At 49.4% G+C, this 21182-nt stretch overlaps 1 protein-coding gene across 1 annotated transcript in view; it reads left to right on the forward strand.

The window, feature by feature from the left end:
* Positions 1 to 524: 524 nt before the first annotated feature.
* Tspan11 (tetraspanin 11) overlaps positions 525 to 21182 on the forward strand; it is a 61418-nt gene continuing 40760 nt past the window's right edge. The window contains exon 1 of the mRNA XM_021637043.2: positions 525 to 888. The gene's annotated coding sequence lies outside the window, so the exon portion shown is untranslated. The remainder of the gene's footprint in view (positions 889 to 21182) is intronic.

Below are 21182 nucleotides of genomic sequence, written 5' to 3' on the forward strand. Positions count from 1 at the left end.
CCTTCAGCCCTGGTCCACTGCACCCCACGCTGTGAGCCTGAACAACCCCTTTCTTGCGTTTCCCTTGCCTGGTACAGCAAGGAGAAAAATAACTAAAAAGCTGGGAGGCCTGGCTCGCCGCAGTCAAGGCCGGCTAAGCACAGACTGTTCCTCTTGGTAAATCACACAAGGTGCGTTCCCCTCGGACTGGCATCTGGGGTCAGCAACTCTTTACCCTCCTCACCCCCTGGCAGAGACTGGGCCTTGGCTGTCTCCGCCATTCCATTGTGTTCCAGTCAAGGAAGAGATCTGGCTCTTTATTATTATTATTATTACAAAAAAAAAAAAAAAAAAAAGATGTGGAGATGATCCACAGGATTTTGAGAGAGCTGGGTCTTGTGTCTCAGGAGTGAGGAGAGGATCGGCCCAAGATCCCGTGGAACCCCTCAAGAATTCACTTCTTCGCGGATCCTGAGATTTCCCCCACTTCATGAGGACCAATCTAAGTCTGGGACAGGGATTACTGAGTGAGTGGGTGGGGACAGGATGGAGGGCCAGCCGCCTCTCCTTCTCCTCCTCCTCCCCACCCCCTCCCCACAAGTTCCGGGGGCCACTTCTGCACAGCTGCCAAGACCGAGAGAGCTCCGTGTGCTCTGAATTGAAAAAGAAAAGAGTGAAGGAGAGAGAGAGAGAAAAAAAAAAGCCAGCTTTAAACAAAGAGCAGCCCTGGTCCCTCCCGCCCCGGGGCTGTGGGCGCGTCCCACAGTCTGCCTGAGAGGGGCACCCGGCTGCCGAGGCCCAGAGGCGGGGAACACCGGGTGGAGAGGGCGGCTGTGGCCTGGACAGCGGCAGTTTCACCGCTCGGGGCTTCTGACCCCTCTCTGCGTCCAGCCTGGCAGCTGTGCCCCGGTAAGTGCAGGTGACGGCTGGAGACATCCGCGCCTGTGGGACTGGCATTAAACGCCAAGGGGGTGTCTTGGCACGGCGCCCCCAGCTCAGCTGCCCGTACCCAGCAGGACCCCAAAGGGTCTCGGTGGTCAGGAAAGTTGCCCTGGAGTGATGGGGCAGGACGCCGCAGTGGGTGCGCGGGTGGGTGTCGCACTGTGCTCAGAGGAGTTGGGTTGGGGGGTTGGTACTACTCTAAATATCTGCCTTGCCTTTCTGCATTGGATGGCTGTTCACTTAGCGCCGGGCCTCTGAGAGCCTGGGCCATGCAGAGTGCCCTGTGCATGGCTGTCCCTCCCCAAAATGTCCCCCTCTTTGTTAACCCCAAATGTCAGGCAAGGCGCCAAGGCCTTGGCTGCTGGACCCCATGAAAAGCAGGGTCTGCTAGCTGCCGGCAGCTGCTGAGTCCCAGACACTGGGGGATTGTTCTAGGCTGTCTGTCTTCCCAGGCTGGGCTATCCACCCGGCCCTGGCCGGGTGTGTGTTCGCAGGCCTTGTCACCTGTGCGCGCGCGCTCTTTGCCGCTGAGGAGAGCGAGGAAGGTTCCGGGATGTACAGGTTTCGTGTGTGTTCTGCAGTGCTCACACTTGTGAAGCAGCTGGAAAGCAGGGGAAAGGAGGGCTGGTTGGCGTGTCGGGCTGGACCACAGAGCGCACAGTGGCACGTGTATATTGGGGCAGGAAGTTGGAAGGGGCATCGGAAGAGCCAACTTGTAGAAAAGTTCTAAGTGCACTCCAGGGCTTAGGGATGGTGGCGGAGGGGCGGGGAGAGAATTCGGGTAGCATGGAGCCAGATTAGATCGCCTGTGCTTAATTTATGAACTATTATGAAAACAGCCAGTGGAGTCTGGCACCAGGGTTTAGACCTGAACTTAGTGGGGAATTTAGCTGCCATGACTGTGTCACAGCGCTGTATCCCAGGAAGGTTATCAGAACTCCAGAGCTTATTGTGCACAGTGGGGCCAATAACCATCGTCCTACTTGTCTCCCAGGTGGCTGGAGGAACAGTATGGGGGATGCCCGGGAAGGGGCTTTAGGCAAGGGGATGGTGCTGGGAACAGGAGTGCCAGCTGGTGGCTTGGGAATGCTCTGGTGGTCTGTCCATGCTTGGTTGGTGGTGGTCGAGGGAGCCCTTACACTCAGCACAAGAGGGATGTCTGTCTGTCTGGAGCCTGTGTCTGTACTCTTGGTTGGAAATGTGGACTTTATGGACAGGCTCCCCACAGTTTCTGTGTAACTGTCTTCGGCAGCACGGAAGGAAAACTGACGCTGATGGTCTCCAAATACCCAGAGCACCTTACCTCTGCAGAAAGCATGCTTCCAGGAGAGTGGGGGTGGTTTGACTGCCATCTCGTGTTTAGCTGTAGGACCCCCTATCATTTACTCCCCAGAAAGTAGGAAGTGAAGAAATTTGTTCCCCAGGGTCACAGGTTTGGGATATTCCCCGCAGAATTCTTCCTTTTATGGCACAGGGACTTTAGATCCAAGTCCGGTCCTGGGCCAAATTAAGGAGGTGGGAGGGTTTCATCATTGATAAACAGACAGCACCCAACACCAAGACATAGCTAGGTGGCTTACGGCCCTTCGATGTCGCCTGTCACAGAGAATTCTTCACGTGTGGTAACTACTTAATTAATGTTTGTGGAAGGAAAGAGTGCTGGGTATGGAAGACTAGAAAACCCAGAGTTAAGTATTGTCTGGGCTCCTAGGAAAATCCACTTTCAACCTGTGGGTCTCCTTCCCATGGGTCAACCTCAAGGCACGTTCAAATATCATCTTGGCTGCTGTGTCAGCCAGTTCCTTGAGGCCTTTCTTGGTCTCCCCTTTGAAACAGCCAGCTTCCAGCTAGACCCCAGGCCCCAGCTCTTGTGTCCCATTAATAGCATTCGCCACGTTCTGAGCTTACCTTTGCTGTCTGCTGTCGTGTAAGTGTGGGGAAAGCAGAGGCCACTCTTATCCTGTTCCCTGCTGCTTCCCTAGAGCGCAGTGAGTGTTCAAGAAACGTTCTGTGTGTTTGGGTAAATCCAGTGGCCAGCAGGGGTGCCTGCACGTCCCCTATCCCTACGTGCGGGTCAGGGAGGCAAACCCTATACATTAGCACCAACAGTTCAGAGATTGAGTTATGTTCTATGTCAGCCCCCAGGCCCGTTCCCAACTCCAGGTTAAAACTTACTGTCTTAAACTAGCCATTATTAGCTACTTAGCTTTCAAAGTGGACCTCTCCACAGCCCCTCTCCCAAAGAGCAGTTATTCCACAAACCAGGCATGGTCGTGGGATCTACCCTAGGCTTGTTTTTACACACAAGAAGCCTTGGATGTTAAGTCCAAACTCAACATGGAAATAATTCTGCACACAATACAATGCTGAGAAGCACATGGGAGAGGAAACACCGAACACCAATGAGGTGGATAAGCTACTCACAGCTATTCAAGCACTACACTCCAAGGTGGCTCTGTCTGCCATTGTCCTCCCTGGGTGTGGTCCCTGGACCCAGATCACCCCACCCCCAGTAGTCATCCACCCACAGTCCTTTTCTTTGAGCAGTGAGCGGTGAAGGGAAACTCTTTTCGTGGAGCCACCTCTGAACTCAAAACCAGCCATGATGGAGGGAATCTGGCCTGTGGGTACATTCAGCATGCTTCCTGGAATCTTGGCTCTCACCTCTGGATAAAGTGTTCAACTATACTCTCTCTTTCTAAAAACAAAATGGCGCATGACAGTGTGACTGCTATGGCCAACCTGACTCCTGTTCCTCACACAGAATAAGCTTACCTTCAACGTGAGCATCCCCCAACCCCTTGGGAGAAGCACTCCTGCCCACTCCTGCAGGGGAGAAGGAGGTGGCATTGTTTCATTCTGGGTGGTTTGGGAGCGAGAAAGAATTGAGCAAAGAGAACCGGGATGTTCAGTGAACTCCTTTGGCTGCCAGCTTTGCTGCTTGTACCTGGACCTATTCTGGTTGCTCCTTGTGGGCTCCTGGGTTCAGACAAAGCACCACATATGTACGGATCAGATAAAACTGGGGAGGAGGTGACTTGTTTAGTGTATGTGTACTCCACGTGTTCATCAAGTATCTGCCATGAGCCTTGAACTTCCAGCCCCCAAGGATTCAGTGTGCAACCACTTCCCCCTAAGCTCTAGTCAATGATACTAACCAGGACCACTCCCAGAATGAGATGAGAAAATAGTAGGGTGGGAACCACATGACACTCTCACACGCCCAGCCATAACTGGAGCGCAGAGAGGCAGGCTCATCCCTGGTGCTGCCCTTCCTCCTGTGTGACCTTCTATGAGTCCCCTGACCTTACTTGGCAGAGGCTTTGGGTTCCCACATGTCTGATGACCTCAGTGAAGTAGGTGGAAGATAGCTTTGTGGCCAGAATGGTATGCATGAGGCAGGGATCTACTGTACATTGTGGCTCATGTGGGAATGACGGATTCCTGTGAATTATGCACAGACCAGCCTTTATCTCCCTTGGGACAACTCCCCTGGTCCCTCCCTGTGGTGGTTTGAATGATAATGGCCCCATAGGTTTATATGTTTGAATGCTTGGTCCCCAGTTAGTGGAACTGTTTGGGAAGGATTAGGAGGTGTGGCAGCATGGCTTTGTTGAAGGAGGCATATCACGGGGGGTTGGGCTTTGATATTTCAAAGGCCCATAACAGATCCAGTCTCTCTCCTCTCTCTCTCTCTCTCTGACTCCCTGTCTCTCTCTCTCTCTCTCCCTCTTTCCCTCCCTCTCTCCTTCTCTCCTCTCTATCTCTTGTCTCTCTCTCTCTCTCTCTCTCTCTCTCTCTCGCTTTCTATCTGTCTCTCTCCCTCCATCCCCTCCCCCCTTCTGCCTGCTGCCTGAGGATCAGGATGTAACACTCTCAGCTACTGTTCCTGCACCATGCTTGCTTGTCTGTTTCCTGAATAATGGTTATGGACTGACCGTCTGGATCTGTAATCAAGCCTCCCAGTTAAATGTTTTCTTTTATAAGAGTTGTCTTGGCCATAATGTCTCTGCACAGCAATAGACCAATAACTAAGACACTGCCCACTCCTCAAGAACACTGTTGGGGTACAGCTGCCTTCCAACAGCCTTACCCTACCTATTCCACAGCCCCTCTTGAAGGCATATGATCTCCAGGAACTGGGAATATTACAGAGGGGTCTAGAAATATGAGATAAACATCTCGGGGCAAGTCCCTTCTATGGTCTGAAGCAGTGAGCGGGCTCCGTTTTTAGCAAGGCTGTCTGATGGAACCTCAGGGGTTCTCAACCCTACCCCAACCTTGAGGTTCTTTCTTCCTTTTGTCAGTATGACTTCATGTTTTAAAAGATCTTTGTTAGTCAATCTTTAACATACACAAGATATTTGTTTCTCTGGTTTAAACAAACAAACAAAAACTTAAAGGACCTGGTATCTGGTGGTTTAATTTTACTACCTTTGTTCTCTTTTCTATGTTATATTATTTTCATTTTAAAGAATCAGTTTAGGCTTTTCACTAAGAGATCAGGTTCAGGATGTTTGAAGAGAAGAAAAGCAAATAAAGGTGAGGCCAGGAATTGTCCAGTACATCTAAAGCCTGCAAAAATGGACAAAATTATCTCAGACTGTGAAGGCCATTTGGCAGTAAGGCTTTCTATTTCTCTGAGTGTTCTTGAAATATTGCAGTGAGGCTTCTTTCTTGGAGCTGCCTCTGATGGATGAGCACCAGCCTCCTGGAACAATGGGGGTTGTGCAGAATGTGTGCAAATGTGTCCCTTTCTCACATCCATGTCCCTCTGGATCACTGAGTTTCACTCATAAAACACGAGTTCAAAGGTAACATTATTAAGCATCTCGGGCTGCCAACAGCAGAGCAGTGAGCCCAGCATGAGACCCTTTGGAGCCCAATGCCCTGTGAGCTACCCTGATTGCATTGCCTTGAAGTTGCCTGGCCTCATACTTTAGCTTTCTTTGGGGTCCCATTTTAACATGGTGTGCTGGTTATGTCAACCAGAGTCATCTGAAAGGAGGAAACCTCAACTGAGAAAATGTCTCCAGAAGATCTGGCCATAGTGTATTTTATTAATTATTAATGAGGGAGGGCCCAGTCCATTATGGGTGGTGCCATCCCTGGGCTAGTGGTCCTGGGTTTTATACGAAAGCAGGCTGAGCAAGCTGTGTGAGTAAGCCAGTAAGCAGCACCCCTTCATGGCCCCTGCATCAGCTGTGCCTCCAGGTTCTTGTCCTGTTTGAGTTCCTGTCCTGACTTCCCTCAGTGATGGATAATGATGTGGAAGTGTAAGCCAAATAAACCTTTTTTTACCCAAGTTGCTTTGGTCATGGTGTTTTGGTACAGCAATAGGAACCCTAACTAAGGTAGATGGCGAGCCAGTTAGGGCAGAACAAACCCTTTCAGCAGAATGAGAAAAGTTTCCATTTCTGTGTCTGTGTCTCTGCCTTTCTGATTTTACCATTTACATCTGTGGTGTGTGTGTGTGTGGTGAGTGTGTGTAGGGGGTTCCTGCCTACCATGTGCAAAGTCAATCCTCAATGTCACTAAATAAATACATATATACATACACAAGAAAATACATAAATGGCTCAGAAGAAATTCCATTACTGTGGCACATGCCTATAGGCCCAGTTACTCAGGAGGCTGAAGCAGCAGAATTACTAGAATTCAAGACCAGCCTGGACATTGCAACAAGTCCTCTCTCAAAACAAAACCCCAGGAGAAAACAATAAAGGGTAGGGATGGGGGTGAGCACTGTACATGTTGTCTGAGGTTTGAGACAGACTGAGAGCATAACTCCTCGCTCTTCAGGACACTTGCTCACTGTCTGAGCATGCTCACTTTCACACCAGAGCTGAGCAGATAAGGGGGATGAAGGCTTTGTCATCAAGGGAACATTCTTGGGTTAAAGAAAAGAGATGAGCAGAGAAGGGACCACGAAAAAGTACTACATAGCTTCAGTGTGGGGTGATTTGTATATATACAGAGCCTTAGAGCTGCAGAGCTCTTCCTGTATGTGGGGGTGGGGGGAGATGATGAGACAGGAAGTAAGGAGCAGAAGCATGGGGGGGGCCAGAAAACACAGGTAAGTGCCGACTTCACTGCACAAATGCCTGAGAGCTTTTAACTGGGTCAAACCTAAAATTCTACTTAAGCTCTAGAAAGCAAGCACTAGTAGAATGAACTAGGCTGGTGGTGGGGGAGCAATTTGGGGAAAGCAACACCTCCCTAAAAAGGAGAGAAAGATTAGAAAAAGCAGCAATCCAGAGAAACGATGCAAGTTAAACATAAAGAAGCCATGCCGGTGTTTCAAATACTTTTCTAATCACTGTGCTGAAATATCTGACAGATGTGACTCAAGTGAAGAGGGGACCGTGTTGACTCACGTTTCAAAGCAAAGGCCATAATCCATCATGACCATGAAGTGACAGCAGCAGATCTCCTTCTGACAGAGGAGGAATGAGGCTCCCAGCCACATAGCACAGACAGGAAGCAGAGAGCTCAGACAAGAAGCCAGGCTGGGCTATAACATACCTCAAAGGTCTACCCCCAGTGACCCACCTTTGCTACCTTCTTCCCAACCCAAAGGTCCCACCACCTTTCAAACAACACCATCATCTGGGTACCAAGTGTTCAAACACAGAGGCCTATGGGGCATTCCACATGCAAACCATGGCCCAACCTGTGGCATGAGGATAATAACAGTGCCTTGGAGTGTCTGGCATAGTAATGCAGAGTCAATGAGATAGATGATAATCCCAGCCCTTAGGATGAGGCAGGAGAATGGAGAGCCAGCCTTGGCTACGTAGGAAGATCTTGTCTCAAAAGACAAAAAGCAAACAAAACCACAAAACCCATCAACCAGACAAACACTGACTTTGTAGGGCTGTGATAGTTATACATGGAAAAGCTCTGTCACCTTCTCCCCTTCGAGCCCTAGGATGAGACACAGATACAGCCTGCTTAAGGGAGAGGAGACAGAGCATGTTTGGCCTATGTGCATTCACCAGCCCTGCTTGGGTCATGGCACGCTCACTTTATAAAAAGAAATTGCCTTGCAGAGTTGCTCTCGCTTTGTGTGTTTCTTTGTTCAGTGCTAAGGACAATCAGACATCCTCATGGAAGCGACTCGTAAGCTGCATTATTGGAGGACAGGAAGTCAGGGGTCTAGCTTTTCCATGGGGTGGGGGTTGCGGGGAACAGAATCTCTCCACCAGTGGACAGACTACCTACCTCCCAGGCATACACTATATACATGTGGATTGTTTCGGGGGAGTTTGGAAGTTCTGTTTGAACCCCTGCACTGACCAGTAAGTGCCTCCCACAGGCTAGTAAACCAAAAGATAAACAGAGGGTTTCTTCCTCACCTGAGTCATGTAGGTCACTTCCTAAACATCAGGAATGGGTAATGATGATGCAGGGTAGTATGTTATACATGATCAGGGGACTGATTTTAGCAAGAGTCATCTCTTTCTCTTTGGGACAAATTAAGGTAACAATGTGGCCATTTTAGTCACTGACAATGAGAGTGTGTTATTTCCTTGTCCAGAAATGTCAAATATCTTTAATAAAAAAAAAAAAAAGGACAAATATTTGTGTTCTTGCCTACCTGTAAGGGGAAGCTTTGAAGACTTTTCATAGGAGTTATCAAGTCCTTAGGAAATACGGTTCCAAAGACTTGAGATGGAACACCACGGTTTATTTCCTGGGAGCCTTCGCAGCTTCCACGCTCAGCTCAGTGAACTGCATCACCTTCTGGGCTTAAGACCCAGCACATTCACATCTCAGTCCCCAAGCTGAACACTCACCTTGAAATTTAGACACAAGACTCTTCTTACATTTGCAACGTAGACATGTTGTCTTATGCATCTGTGTTTTGGAGAGAGAGCCAACCAAAACAGGAAGGTGGCTACCTGGGATCCTGGCTCCAGAGGCAACCCTGCCTCTGGCAGCATCCCTGAACCTGTCCGGTCTGGTGTTATACTCGAGACATGGCCTTTATCTTTGGAATGGGCAGGCCTCTCTGCCACCCCTACAAGGATAAGAGTGTCAATGGCCCTTAACCTCAGTGAGAGAGCCTTCCAACTTCTGATGCTTCTGATGCTTCTGATGCTTCAGCGCAAGCTCTGAATGTGAGGGAATGGTGCACAGTGACTACCATGTTGTAGTCACACAGACTCGGGACTCAGCGCCCTCAGCGCCGTGTCCGGAAAACTGTGGCAACCGTGTGGGTCCATCCAGGAGCTGTCCTTGGCAGAGGGAAGTGAGCCAGCACCCACTCCCAGCCCATTGCTGGTGGGTCTGAGCTGAGGCCTGAGCACAGGGGTTGGGGTCCAGAAGTTTCTTGAAAAGGTTGTGGTTAGAGAAGCCAGATGCACCAGACCATAGAAATAGCACCTTGTGGGTAGGAAATAATTGAACTAAAAAAAAAAAAAAATCACAGACAGGAAGCAGAGTAGAGGTCTCCAAAGGCCATGGGAAGGCCAGAGGAATGAGTACTTCAAGGTGCATGATTTCCTTCCTGAGTAATGAGAAAATTGCGGAAGTGTAAAAGGTGAGGGGGTTACAAGGCATTATGAATATATTTAATGCCATTGGATGATATGTGTTGAAATGGTTACCATAGTAAATTTTATATTGTGTGGATTTTATCATGGTGAAAATGGGTGAGGAGGGTGTGTCTGGGTCCCAGAGATAACAGCAGCAGCTGGACCATCTAATACATGAAAAGCTTCTCAAGTGACCTCATAGGTCCCCTTCAGTCCCGGATATTCCTGGGGTCACTTTAACCTTGGACGGCTGTGCAAATGATAATACCCATTAAGAAATAAAAAGGTATGATCTCAAAGCCCTAGAGCTGAGGCTGTAGTGTGGTCCCCGCTTTGGGGCAAGTGGGGGGTGAGGAGGAGGTAGTGATGAGAGGAGCTGATCTTGGAGGGATACTCAACACCCCTCTTCCACCAGCAAAGCTTCATTCGGCTTACAGCTCTATATATTAAAGTCTACTGAAGAAGCCATTTGGGAGGACATACTTCCAGAACACCAACCTTGTCAGGTACAGTTAAAGAAACCAAGGCACAGAAAGGGATAGATAACATCTCTTGTCAGCCAGTATGGAACAGAGGGAATCCCTGACACCCAGGCCTATGCTTGCCCATCCCCCTCTCCTGCCATGAAGTCAATGGACTTCCAAGTGGACGCATAAGGCATCCTTCATAAGGCGTCTTTGGCAGTCCTGCAGCCCCTCTACTTTCCTGGGTCCAGAAGCATACACTTCACCCAACCTTCACCCTAGGAAAGGAGCAAGCAGCTCCTGCAGGTATGGGGCCTTGAACCCTGCCCAGCCTGGACAGAGAAAAGAATGGCTTTTCCCCCGAGGAGATCTAGTTCCGTTCGGTGCAGACAATCAGGGAAGTTATAACACAGGCACATCTCTGAATGGGGGACAGCACGGGCTCTGTCTTCTCTATAAGGAGGCTGGGTTTGTCAAGAGTGCTCAGTCTACAAGGCAAGGCCCTGAACTTTCTGAAGAATGTGGCTGCAAATCCAGTCTCCAGTGCAGCCGTTTCTCTAGGAGGGGGCCGGCTTTGACTTCCTCCGCTTCCCTGGCTGCACCCACACATGCAGGTCCAGCCTGGGACACCTGCCAGGGATGAATGTGGTTGCTGGGTGGCTCCATGAGGGCTCCCTACTATGTCCAGCAGAGCAACAGGACCTCAATTAATATATGCCTAGTGAGCCCTTCAGCTAAGCGTATTTTCAGAGCTCATGTAAATGAAGGTTCAGTCCCCAGCCTCAGACTCTGATAGCTATGAGTCTATTTAACTTAACCTCCAAAGTGGTGGCTGTAATTCATATCACTGGATCAGAGGGGACAGATCCCCATTGCTCGTTAAATCCATGTCGAAGCCTTGAGCTTGGCATACATCTTGTCCGGCTCCTTCTCCTGTAAATTGTTCCAAAGTCTCCTCTTCAGCACCCCTGCAAGTACATCTTGGCTTTGAACTTCATGCTAGAGTGATATTACTCTGCCTGTTGCTCCAGCGCTGAGTGTTTGGGGGTCAGAGACAGCCTCATTAATTCTTTTCATTGTTTAATCTCTATCACCTAGCATGTGTGTACACATATGGGGACCTTAGACACTCAGTGAATTAATAGACTAATTATCTAATCTCGGGGGAAACCAATATATAGATAACTATACAGTACTAAGGGAGGAGAAGCCGGAGGCAGGGCAGTGAAAGGAGTAGAATGGGTGGATTCTCAAGATGCTTCACTGAGGAAGATGCAAAGGGGCCACTGGGACTGTGAGGATGAGGGATGGCATTGGTGCCTTCTATCAAGGCATAAGCGAAAGAGATGTAGCAGGGAAACTAATGGCTTTATTTTGAATGGATTGTGGCCCTGGGTGAGCCTGGATCTCAGCAGGCTCTGGTAGCTGTTCCTAAATTTCCCTGAACAAAAATGTATTTAGTCATGGTTCTGGATGTTAGAAGGCTCAGAGCATGCCATCTGGAATCTGAAGTGGGCCTTTACGCTGTATCCTTTCAGACCAAAGACAGAAGAGGAAAAGGAGGTGATGGACAGTGAGCAAGAGGAAACCCAATCTTGTTTCATAACAAACTCACAGGAGACAATTAGCCTACCCTGTGAGAGCACCATTAATGGGCTCTTTTCTGGTCCGCCTCTGCTGTATTGAGGATTAAGCTTCTAATATATAAGCACTTGGATCATCTTCAAACTATGGCAATTAAGGCTAATTGGAGACAAACAAGAAGAATCAGAAGAGAATGGGACCATGAAACCAGTGAGGTCATCTCTTAGTCACTGATCTATTGCTGTGAAGAGACACTATGACTAAGGCAACTCTTATAAAAATGAAGCATTTGATTTGATTGGGGATTTCTTACAGTTTCAAGGGCTTAGGACATTATTGTCATGGTACATAGCATGATGGCATATAGACAGGAGAGCAGTATCTGAGACCTGTGCATCCTGATGTAAGGTAGCAGGCAGACACTGGGTCACCTCTAGTGACACACTTCCTCTAACAAGGCCACACCCACTTCAACAAGGCCACACCTCCTCATCCTTCTAATCCTTCTCAAATAGTGTCACTCCCTGGTGACCAAGCATTCAAATATAGGATCCTGCGGGGGCCATTCTTATTCAAACCATCACAGGCCACATCAGTGGTCACCAGCAAGAGTGTTTCAGAAGGAAGATGTGGTCTGGGTTGTGTCTCAGCAGCTTAAACAGCATCATGAAGTCCAACATCATGAAGCTTTAGGTTCCATTGCCAGCAAGCACACAAGAGAAAGAGAGGAGCTGGGAAATGAAGGTGTGTCAGTGTTTCACTTTCATGGAGGAGGCTGAAAAGCCACTTCCTTCCTTGGCAATTAGAAGTGACTTTGGGAACCATGGAGTGGTAAACAACAGACAGCAGTGAGTTGGGACTGTCTGGGTGAGTGAATGACCTCAGCTGTCAGTAGTGAAGGAATTAATCTTCATTGTCAACATGGTTGGACCTAGAATCACCTAGGAGACACACCCCCGGGTGTGTCCTTGAAGATGATTCCAGGGAGGTTTAACTGAGGAGGGAAAACCCACCGTGAATGTGGGCTCCACTGTCCAATGGGATGAAGTCCTGGACTGAATAAAAATGAAAGGAGAAAGGAGGAGGAAGCCAGCTGAATACCAGCATTTCTCTCTCTCTCTCTCTCTCTCTCTCTCTGCCCCATTATTACAGCACCATGTCTTTTCTACCATGATGGAATTTATCCTTCAAACTGTGAACTAAAATAACCTTCCTTTCTTAAGTTGCTTTTGACAGGTATTTTGTCATAGCAACGGGAAAGGTGATCCATCATCCGATAACTAGAGGGAAGCAGGACCTGGAAGCACACAGGAGACTAGAGATACAGGGAGCATTGTGAGTAGACACAACTTTGAACCTTTTACCTGAGCTCACACCACTGCTATCATTGTTTCTAATGGAGGTCTAGTTCCCCTCACCTGGAAGCAGAGCGACTGTAGAATTTCATTTCTTCTTTTTTTTAGAGAGACATTAACCAGAGAAGACTCTGACTCCCAGAGATGCAATTCGGTGGGGAGGGATGGGAGGAAGCTGAGCTGCTGAATGAGAACCCATCAGGGCAGTAGCTTGGAAAATAGTTGTGTCCCTGTCCCAGTCAAGGATGGGTAGAGAGTTCTCCTGCACACAATCAACAGGCTCACTTTTGCTGTTTTTGCTGTTGTTGTTGTTGTTTTCCCCTGTCATGCAAAGGACACTGTGTGTACCCAGACCAGCTGTACCATCATTGACTGGGCACGAATGTTCACTGGCCCCTCAAGACTTTCTGAATGAGATTTATAGAGAAGGCTCTAGCTCTCTGAGTGGTGTAGTGGTGGCAGTTTGTGTGGCTTTTACGGTTCTGGGGACTGAGTCACATGCTCAGCTCTCCTTGTATTTCTGCAACCATCCAGAAGATTCTAACACGTCCTTGAATTTGAGAGCAACTGTACTGTCTCCTCTACATTTGCCTGGGCAGTTTGAGCTGGAATGTGTGGCATTGTTTGAAAAGATTAGGACAAATGACCTTGTTGGAGAAAGTGTGTCACTGGGGGGTAGGCTTTGAGGTTTCAAATGTTTAAGCCAAGCCCAGTGGCACTCTCCCTTCCTGCTGTCTGGTGATCTGGATGTAGAACTCAGCAGCTACCTCTCCACCACCATGACTACCTGGATGCTGCCATGCTTCCTGTCATGATGACAATAGGCTAAAGTTCTGAACTATAAGCCAGCCCCAATTAAATGTTTTCCTTTACAAGAGTTGCTATTGTCATGATGTCTCTTCATAGCAATAAAACCCTAACTAAGAGAGGATGAAAGATATTTTTTTCTGAGAATGTCATCCTATCACAAGGGGGAAGACACAGCATAAAAGATCATCTAGGGCAGCAGGAATGAGTATCAGATGCTGCTCATATCACAGTAGAGCAGAAAGCAGAGAGTGATCTTGGAAACCAAGACTTGCCCCTAGCAATCTATCTCCTCAGCTAGTCTCCATCTCCTAAACGTTCCACAGTTGCCCAAAACAGAACCACCACCTGGGGACCAAGCATTCAAAATGTGAGCCTCTGTTGAGCATTTAAGACTCAGACCATAACATATGTCTACTTGCTTAACCGTCAAGACTTGCTCTGTCCCCAGATCTTGGGGTGCTGTGGTTGGGTGGCTGCACAGTCGTTAACAGGAGGAAGTGGGGGCAACTTTGAGAAGAGCATGGGCCGGTTAGGCCACCTTATGACTCAAAGATAAGTAAGTCTGATGTCACCACCTATCTCTGGAAGAAAGGAAGACAACCATTTACCAGCTCCCGTTAGAAGGGATCTGTGGTCCTCTATTTTCATTTGTTGTTGTTTGTTTTGTTTGTCAAAGATAACAGCTCTAGCTCTCTTCTGATCCTTCCTGGAGTCTTAGACTCCTTCCACGCATTGTATATTACGTTGTCCGTTCTCTGCTTGACAACTTCCAGTAAGAGTCAGAAGTATGGGGTCTGTATTTAGCAGGAATGATGGGTAGTGCAGAGCAGTGCCAGCTCATTGGAAATGAGACATAGAAGGAAGGTGGGCAGCCGGTTAATGTCGCAGCTGTATGGACCACACACCGCCTAAGCCTATGCACATGAGCCATGATGTGGCTGGCTCTTCCCAAAGTTGGATACTGGGACTGTGGGATCTGTGTCACTCTCACTCCCTTCATGACCCAGGTCTTCCTGTAGCCACTGCTCTTCGCCATACAGATCCTGGGCGTACCCTAAATGGGTCACCAGATACCTCACTGTGGTCAGAGGGGCTTGTCAGAAGGGTCTCAATGCTCCCAGATTCAAGACCAAACAAGGAAATGCATGGGATTTCTCTCCCCCAGGCATGAGGCTTCAAACCTAAGAGGCCTTTGCTTTGACATCGCCCAGACTTGATTCCAGATCTACCCTGTATAGAGAACAGAAGCTATGGCCCAGCCCCACTCACTGAAACAGTTCAGGAGACCCCTGGCCTGGGGGTGGGGGTGGGGCTGCTGTCCTGAACCTGAAGCTGTAGGGCCCTGGCCAGGCAGTCTGCATGGCTTCTCCTTAGTCTACAGAATAAAGAAACCACGCATCCCTGAGCTAACGGTAGGTGACCTGCTGTCCTTGGATTTGGCATTTGTGTATAGCCTGAGCTCTTTTAGATGAGCACAGCATATCTCTAACTTTGGGGTGCAGAAAGGAAAGAAAGGGAAGAAAGGGAAGGGAGAGGGGAGAGAGAAAGGGAGTCCTTTGTGTGTGATTTGGTGGTGAGTGCCCCTGGTGGTGAGCCTTCAGGGTCCCGGGCTTTTTACAGTTGGAAGGACTATAACAAAGGCCATGTAGAGAGGGTTCAGGAGCTGAGGCAGGGAGATGACTGCTCCAGCCAAGGTTCCTCCACGGGTTCCTCCACACAGTTGGAGAAACCAACTGAGGCAAACAGGATGGAATGGGACTGGAATGGGAAGACACAGAGGCTTGGGGAGTATGGAAGATTGCAGACAGATGGCCTGACACAGTGGTGATGAGCCTGCATTTAGCATCTGCCCAGCACTTTTTGTTTTTTTTAAAGTGAACAGACCATTACTAATAATTACAGTAGCAGGACAATAGGTATCAGCTGGCATTGTTCCAGACACAATAGGTGTAAACAGGACATTGATTGTGTGTGGGCACACAGAAACATGTCACCAGCTGAAACTGTCTGAGCAGCCTCAGCTTACTAACTGTGTGACCTCTGTATAACCTGTGTGGCCCTTTCTGCATCTGTGGCAGGAGATTATTCCGATGTCTGTCTCATGGGGTGTCTGTGAGCCTTAAAGAGATGTACTCATGAAGTATTCAGAGTCACACCCAATGAGGCGTGTGTGAGAGCCATGACTGCTGCTGGGCAACTCTAGCTGGGATGCAGAAATGATCTGACTGTGATCAAGGGACTTGAAAGGCCACCTTTGCCTGACTTGGTAAAGAAGGTCATCCTTGCAGCTAGATACACAGGAAAAGCTGCAGCTTGGCATCACAGAGAAAGGTAGACACAGCTGTGGGGCCGGAGCCCAGGCATCCTTAAGCCCAGCCCTCCCGAAGTCACAGGGGTTGGGGAAGGAGACATAAGCACCAAGATGGATGTTACCATGTAGACTTGATGGCCTCGTGCCCACTGTGCTGGCCAAGGCCATGTGGGTGCCACATGCTGGAGCCCTGACTGTAGGTGGCCCAGGCTGTAGCCTGCTTTTCAGCGCCCACACACGTAGAAGGCATTTCCTGCTGCCAGGTTGAAAGCCACCACTGCTGTCTTCCTACTTCTTTTAAAGGGGCTTTTCTGCCCGTGCCAGTCTACTTCGTTAAATAAAGGTCTCGGCTCCTTGAAACTGAATGATCATGGACAGTTCGGAACAGGGTCTCTCTAGCCACCCTCTGGTCAGACACTCTAGTATGCAAGATGGACGCAAGGACCTGGACTGCATTCCCAGCTGATAGACGTAGGTAGCGTGTAACTTGGGGTTGCCCAGACGCTGTAACTAGGATCTAGAATGTTCCCCAGAGGCCTGTGAGCGGAAGTCTCCGCCCCTCCCCAGGTGGTGCTTCTGAAGAGTAGTGAAACCTTTAAGAGATGGAGTCTAAAGTAAGAAAGTTAGGTCATTGGGGCACGTCCTTGAAGGGGATATTGAGACCTTGTCCCTCCTCCCCTCTGTTTCCTGGCCACCATGAGGTGAATAGACGTATGTCCTCCTCCACTGTACTGTTCTGCTCCACCAGAGGCCCAGGGTGACAGTGCCTCCCAGCTGTGCATGGAAACCCCTGAAACCATGAGCTAAAACTAACCTTTCTTCCTTTACCTTGACTTTTCTCAGGCGTTTTGTCACAGCAACAGAAAGTTGGCCCACCACCCACTTTCCACTGTCCTTCGCTGGGGAGGGCCTTCGAGATCTTGGGTCAATTGTCCCTGGAGGATTTCAGTACGTGAGGTTCTTGAAAATTCTCCAGCCCGTCGAATCCTCAAAACTACCCTGAAAGCAGACAGCACCAGCTCTAGTTTACAAAGAAGGAAGCTGATGTCCTGGAGGTCATTAGGCTTGCCAAGGATCACAGTGCTGGAGGTGGACAGGTGGTGCTCGCACCCAATGACACTAGTGTGGCTGGTGTGTTTGTTTATCCACTGACACTTTTCTTACTTGCTGGGGGATTTCTCATTTCAAAGATCAGACTACAATTTTTAAAAGAAAAAAAAAAAAAAGTCGGAATCACTTAGCAGAAGGTGACAGCAAACAGAACTTGAGAAGACTCTGCGTGTGTGTATACTTGTGTGTATGTGTGTGTGTGTGTGTGTAGTGTGTGTACAGTGTCTGCATATGTACGTATGTGTGTGAATGCATGTACACATATGTATGGTATCTGTGTGTGCATGTCTACATGTATGTCAGTGTATATGTGCATGTGCATGTGTGCATGCCTGTGTTTGCATGTGTGTGTGTGTTGCATGTGCACAGTCACGGGGAATCTGATGGGAGAACACAGCTTAAGACAAGGTAGGGGGTGGATTTCTCACCTAATGCATGTTGGTGCTGCAAATGAGGCCAAAATAACAACAAAAAAAAAACCAAAAAGCCAAAGCCCTGTTCTGTACTTAGAAAAATATCAATCAGCATATAGAGACTAGGGATTTTTACTGCCAGGCTCTTCACTCAAGGTTCGCCTATAGCACCATCCTCGAGACTCTATAGTTAGCAATCAGCCCTTGGTCTGACGCAAACAGTGGCCCACATCCACGCAGGCGTGTGCAGTAGCTGACACGGACACGCTGACAGAGTGGCGCCTCCCCAGAGACTTGAGCACATGACTCCCTGTGGTGCTCACAACCAGAGACTTCCAAGCCTCAAGCTCAGGCAGCCAAGAGCAAAGAAGTGGCTCCCTCCAGAGGGCCCCGTGAGCATCCACTGTGCACAGCCATGGTGGCTCTCGTGACTCAGGGGCCTGCTGCCTCCTACAGACCCAGCTGAAGGCTGTGCCTGGGACAGACAGACTTTTAGCTGTCGCAGATCAAAATCAAAGAGCTGCATGGGACAGGTCAAGATACACTGGCCTGCTGAGGCTCACCCTCAGTATCCCACCACCAGGGAACTGAGCAGCAAATAAGGGACACATAGGGACAGCCTAGCTTCCCTCCCTAGCCCTCAGTCAGAATTGCCCTTCATAAGTGGGGAATCTTCTGTAGACCACAAAGCCACAGTGTGACCTCTGCCTCCTCCTCCTGATACGCAGAGCGTGGCTTCAGCTCTCAACAAAGCAGACTGAAAAGGTGGCTCTGTAGAGAAAGGGCTTGCTGGGAAAGCCCGACGACATGAGTTCAGATCCCCAGAACCCATGTAAAAAAAAGGAGAAAGTGGAATGTGGGTCTGTAATCTCAGCATGTTCCTACTAGAAAATAGGAGCTCAGAGGCAGGAGAATTGCTGGAAGTTTGAGGGTTGGCAATTGTGAATAAGAGCCCTTGTCTCAAAAAAAAAAAAAAAAAGGTGGGGAGTGAGCATCAACACCTAAAGTTGTCCTCTGACCTACATCAGAGAGAGAGAGAGAGAGCAGAACAGAGCCAGGGATCCTTGTGGCTCCTGGGATCACTGAGAGTCCTGTGCTCCTAGATTCTCACCTTGTCAGAACCATATCTGGCTCACCAGGACAGCAGGCCCATCTGGCTCTGTCTGTGGTCTCTCATCTTCTGACCTCTTTGAGATTTGTTTCCTGGGAACAGGGGGTGGGCTTGCAGCAGAGAGAGTAGTCCTCAAGTCTTACAGCTGGCAACATTATATACCCAGTCTTCAGGAATGGCCCAGAACATGACATCACCATCCAGGCATCTGCTCTTGCTTTTCTGAGATGGCCTGTGTTGTGCCTATGACCTCAGCAGCCCTGAATCCAGCTTTGTTCCTTCGTCAATACCATGGCCCAGGAGAGGCCCTGGAAGGCACTGTTCCCTGAGGACCTGTGAAAAGGCTTTAGCATTTTGGTGAAAACTACCCTAAATATGAGATCCCCGAGAGGATGTGCCCACACGGCATGATTCCCACCACTCCTGCACGATGCCTCACTGTCATGGCTCCTGGGACTCTGAGTCAGCAGCATCTTGAAGCAGGATGACACAAATCCTTCCTGGTCCAGGCCTCAAAAGCTCTGTGTTCCAAGGAACATCACTGACCTAAAAAAGCGGGGTCATTGGTCACCCTCTGACTGAGTCTTTGTGGCAATGAGCACCCAAGTACCCATGTGATCCCCCAGCAACCTGGTGAGACCCACTCTAAAGATATGCACTGGGTCCAACAGGTGGTAAGAACTGGGACGAGTGGGAAGAGCCCAGGCCACAGAGGCCCCATCTCAGGCCTTGTGCTCTTAGCAGAGTCTCCACCTAGGATGGGTCATAGTCAGCCTGCGGGCATCCACCAACAGCTAAGGCTCCGAGAAAGCCCCATCCCTTCCTGTGGCCCTGACCTCTGCTGTCACATCTTCACTGCTGTTCGCTGTAGCAATGCTAGCTTGCAGGTTATGGAAGGTTAGAACAGCCCCTTGTGGAGTGGGAGCTCTCTGAGCCATGGTGCCCATGGTGCCCATGGGCAGGGAATGAGGTTGTTTCAGGTTCTCAGCTTCTCAAAGGCCAAAGAGGCCAGAAGTTTGCTAAGACAGGGGGTCTGGGGGAATAGTCACCTCTTTTGTACTCGGATGCCTGCTTGTGATTCAATCAAACAGTCTGACCCCTCCACCCAGGACAGTGGTTTGGTGGGTCCAGCTCCCAACCCTTGTGAGCAGATGTGAAAAACACACACACAGGTGGTCAGCTTGTCTCCTGGGAACCGGAAGCTGGGTGGCAGAAGGATGCCAGTGGTTGCCCTGGGACTATCCAAAGCCCGACTGGGAGCTGACACTCTGTGAAACCGTGACTACTCTCCCTTCTCTCTACCCAATCAGGGAAAACAAAGACACGTAGGGGTAAATGCACCAGGGCAGGATGGTGGAGCACTGGTTACCAAAGGGACCAGTCCCGTCCATTCCTTGGAGGGCTGCAGAGCCAGCGCATGGGCTCTGGAGCTTCCCAGAGAGCCAAGCAACCCTCCTTTACAGTACTGGTACCCTCTCCCACACACCCTTCAGCCCTCCCCCGGCCCATTTGAAAACCTTCTCTCTTGCCCTTTCCCATATGCACCCTAGCTTAGCACAGCCGAGGTCAAGCCTCAATGCGAATCTGGCCCTGTGTCTTCACCCTCCAGCCCCTCACCTCTTCCCACTAGCTTTCTCCTGGCTTCCTGTTCCTCTGCCCACTCCTTCCCAGGCCTTACCTTCCTTCTCTCTGCTTTTGGTCTGCACAGGGAATCTTACCCACTGTGCCCAGCAGGATTCTGTCTCCTGTCCACCTTCCTGACATTTTCTCCATACTGGACTTTCAGTGTCTGATGTATATTTTCGTTCTTGCTAGAGAATGAAATAGGGAAATGTGGGACTACCCTCTGAACACACTCCCAAGCTCCTGAGCTTACATGTAATGATCATGCTGGGACCATTGCTCTCTAAGGACCTCCAGTCTTGAGCCCACACCCATATCCTTCCCCATACACCAGAGGGGAAGCGGACAGGCCCCTGGATATAGGAGGAATCTCACCAGAATCTCTCCTCCTAATCATTATGATCTTCAGCAGAGGCAAAATTAGTCCCTGATTAGTACCTCCCATGCAGATTGATGGTAGCACGCGGGTGAAATGCAAAAGCCAATATCCATATGTATGAGATACACAAATAAAATGTATAAGCAAATATCCATATGTATGAGGGCTATGAATGAAACCCACAGTCAAATACATGTACGAGTTGCTCGGTGGACACAGCCAACATCTCGCTCTGACCACAACCCAGCTGCAGTACACCTGGCACACGCTGGCACAAGCCTTAGTCCCTCCAGTTTGGGGGACAAAGCGGCGGCCTGATGTCCAGCCACATGCCAAGCAACCAGAAGGACAGGGTGAAGAAAGACATACCGCCCTTCCCACTTCAAGGGTGTGTCTGTCTTTGTCAGAGATAAAATGTGGTGCTCATTAACAGCAGAGGTAATGACCTATCAGAATGATGCCACAGCTCCAAATCTGTATGTACTCCAGAACACAGCCGGGAAATATGACCTGAAAATTAGCAGAGTTAAGAGCTTGACAAATTTCGTATCAATGTAGGAG

Source organism: Meriones unguiculatus, chromosome 5 (genome assembly GCF_030254825.1).
Source record: "Meriones unguiculatus strain TT.TT164.6M chromosome 5, Bangor_MerUng_6.1, whole genome shotgun sequence".
NCBI lineage: Eukaryota > Metazoa > Chordata > Mammalia > Rodentia > Muridae > Meriones > Meriones unguiculatus.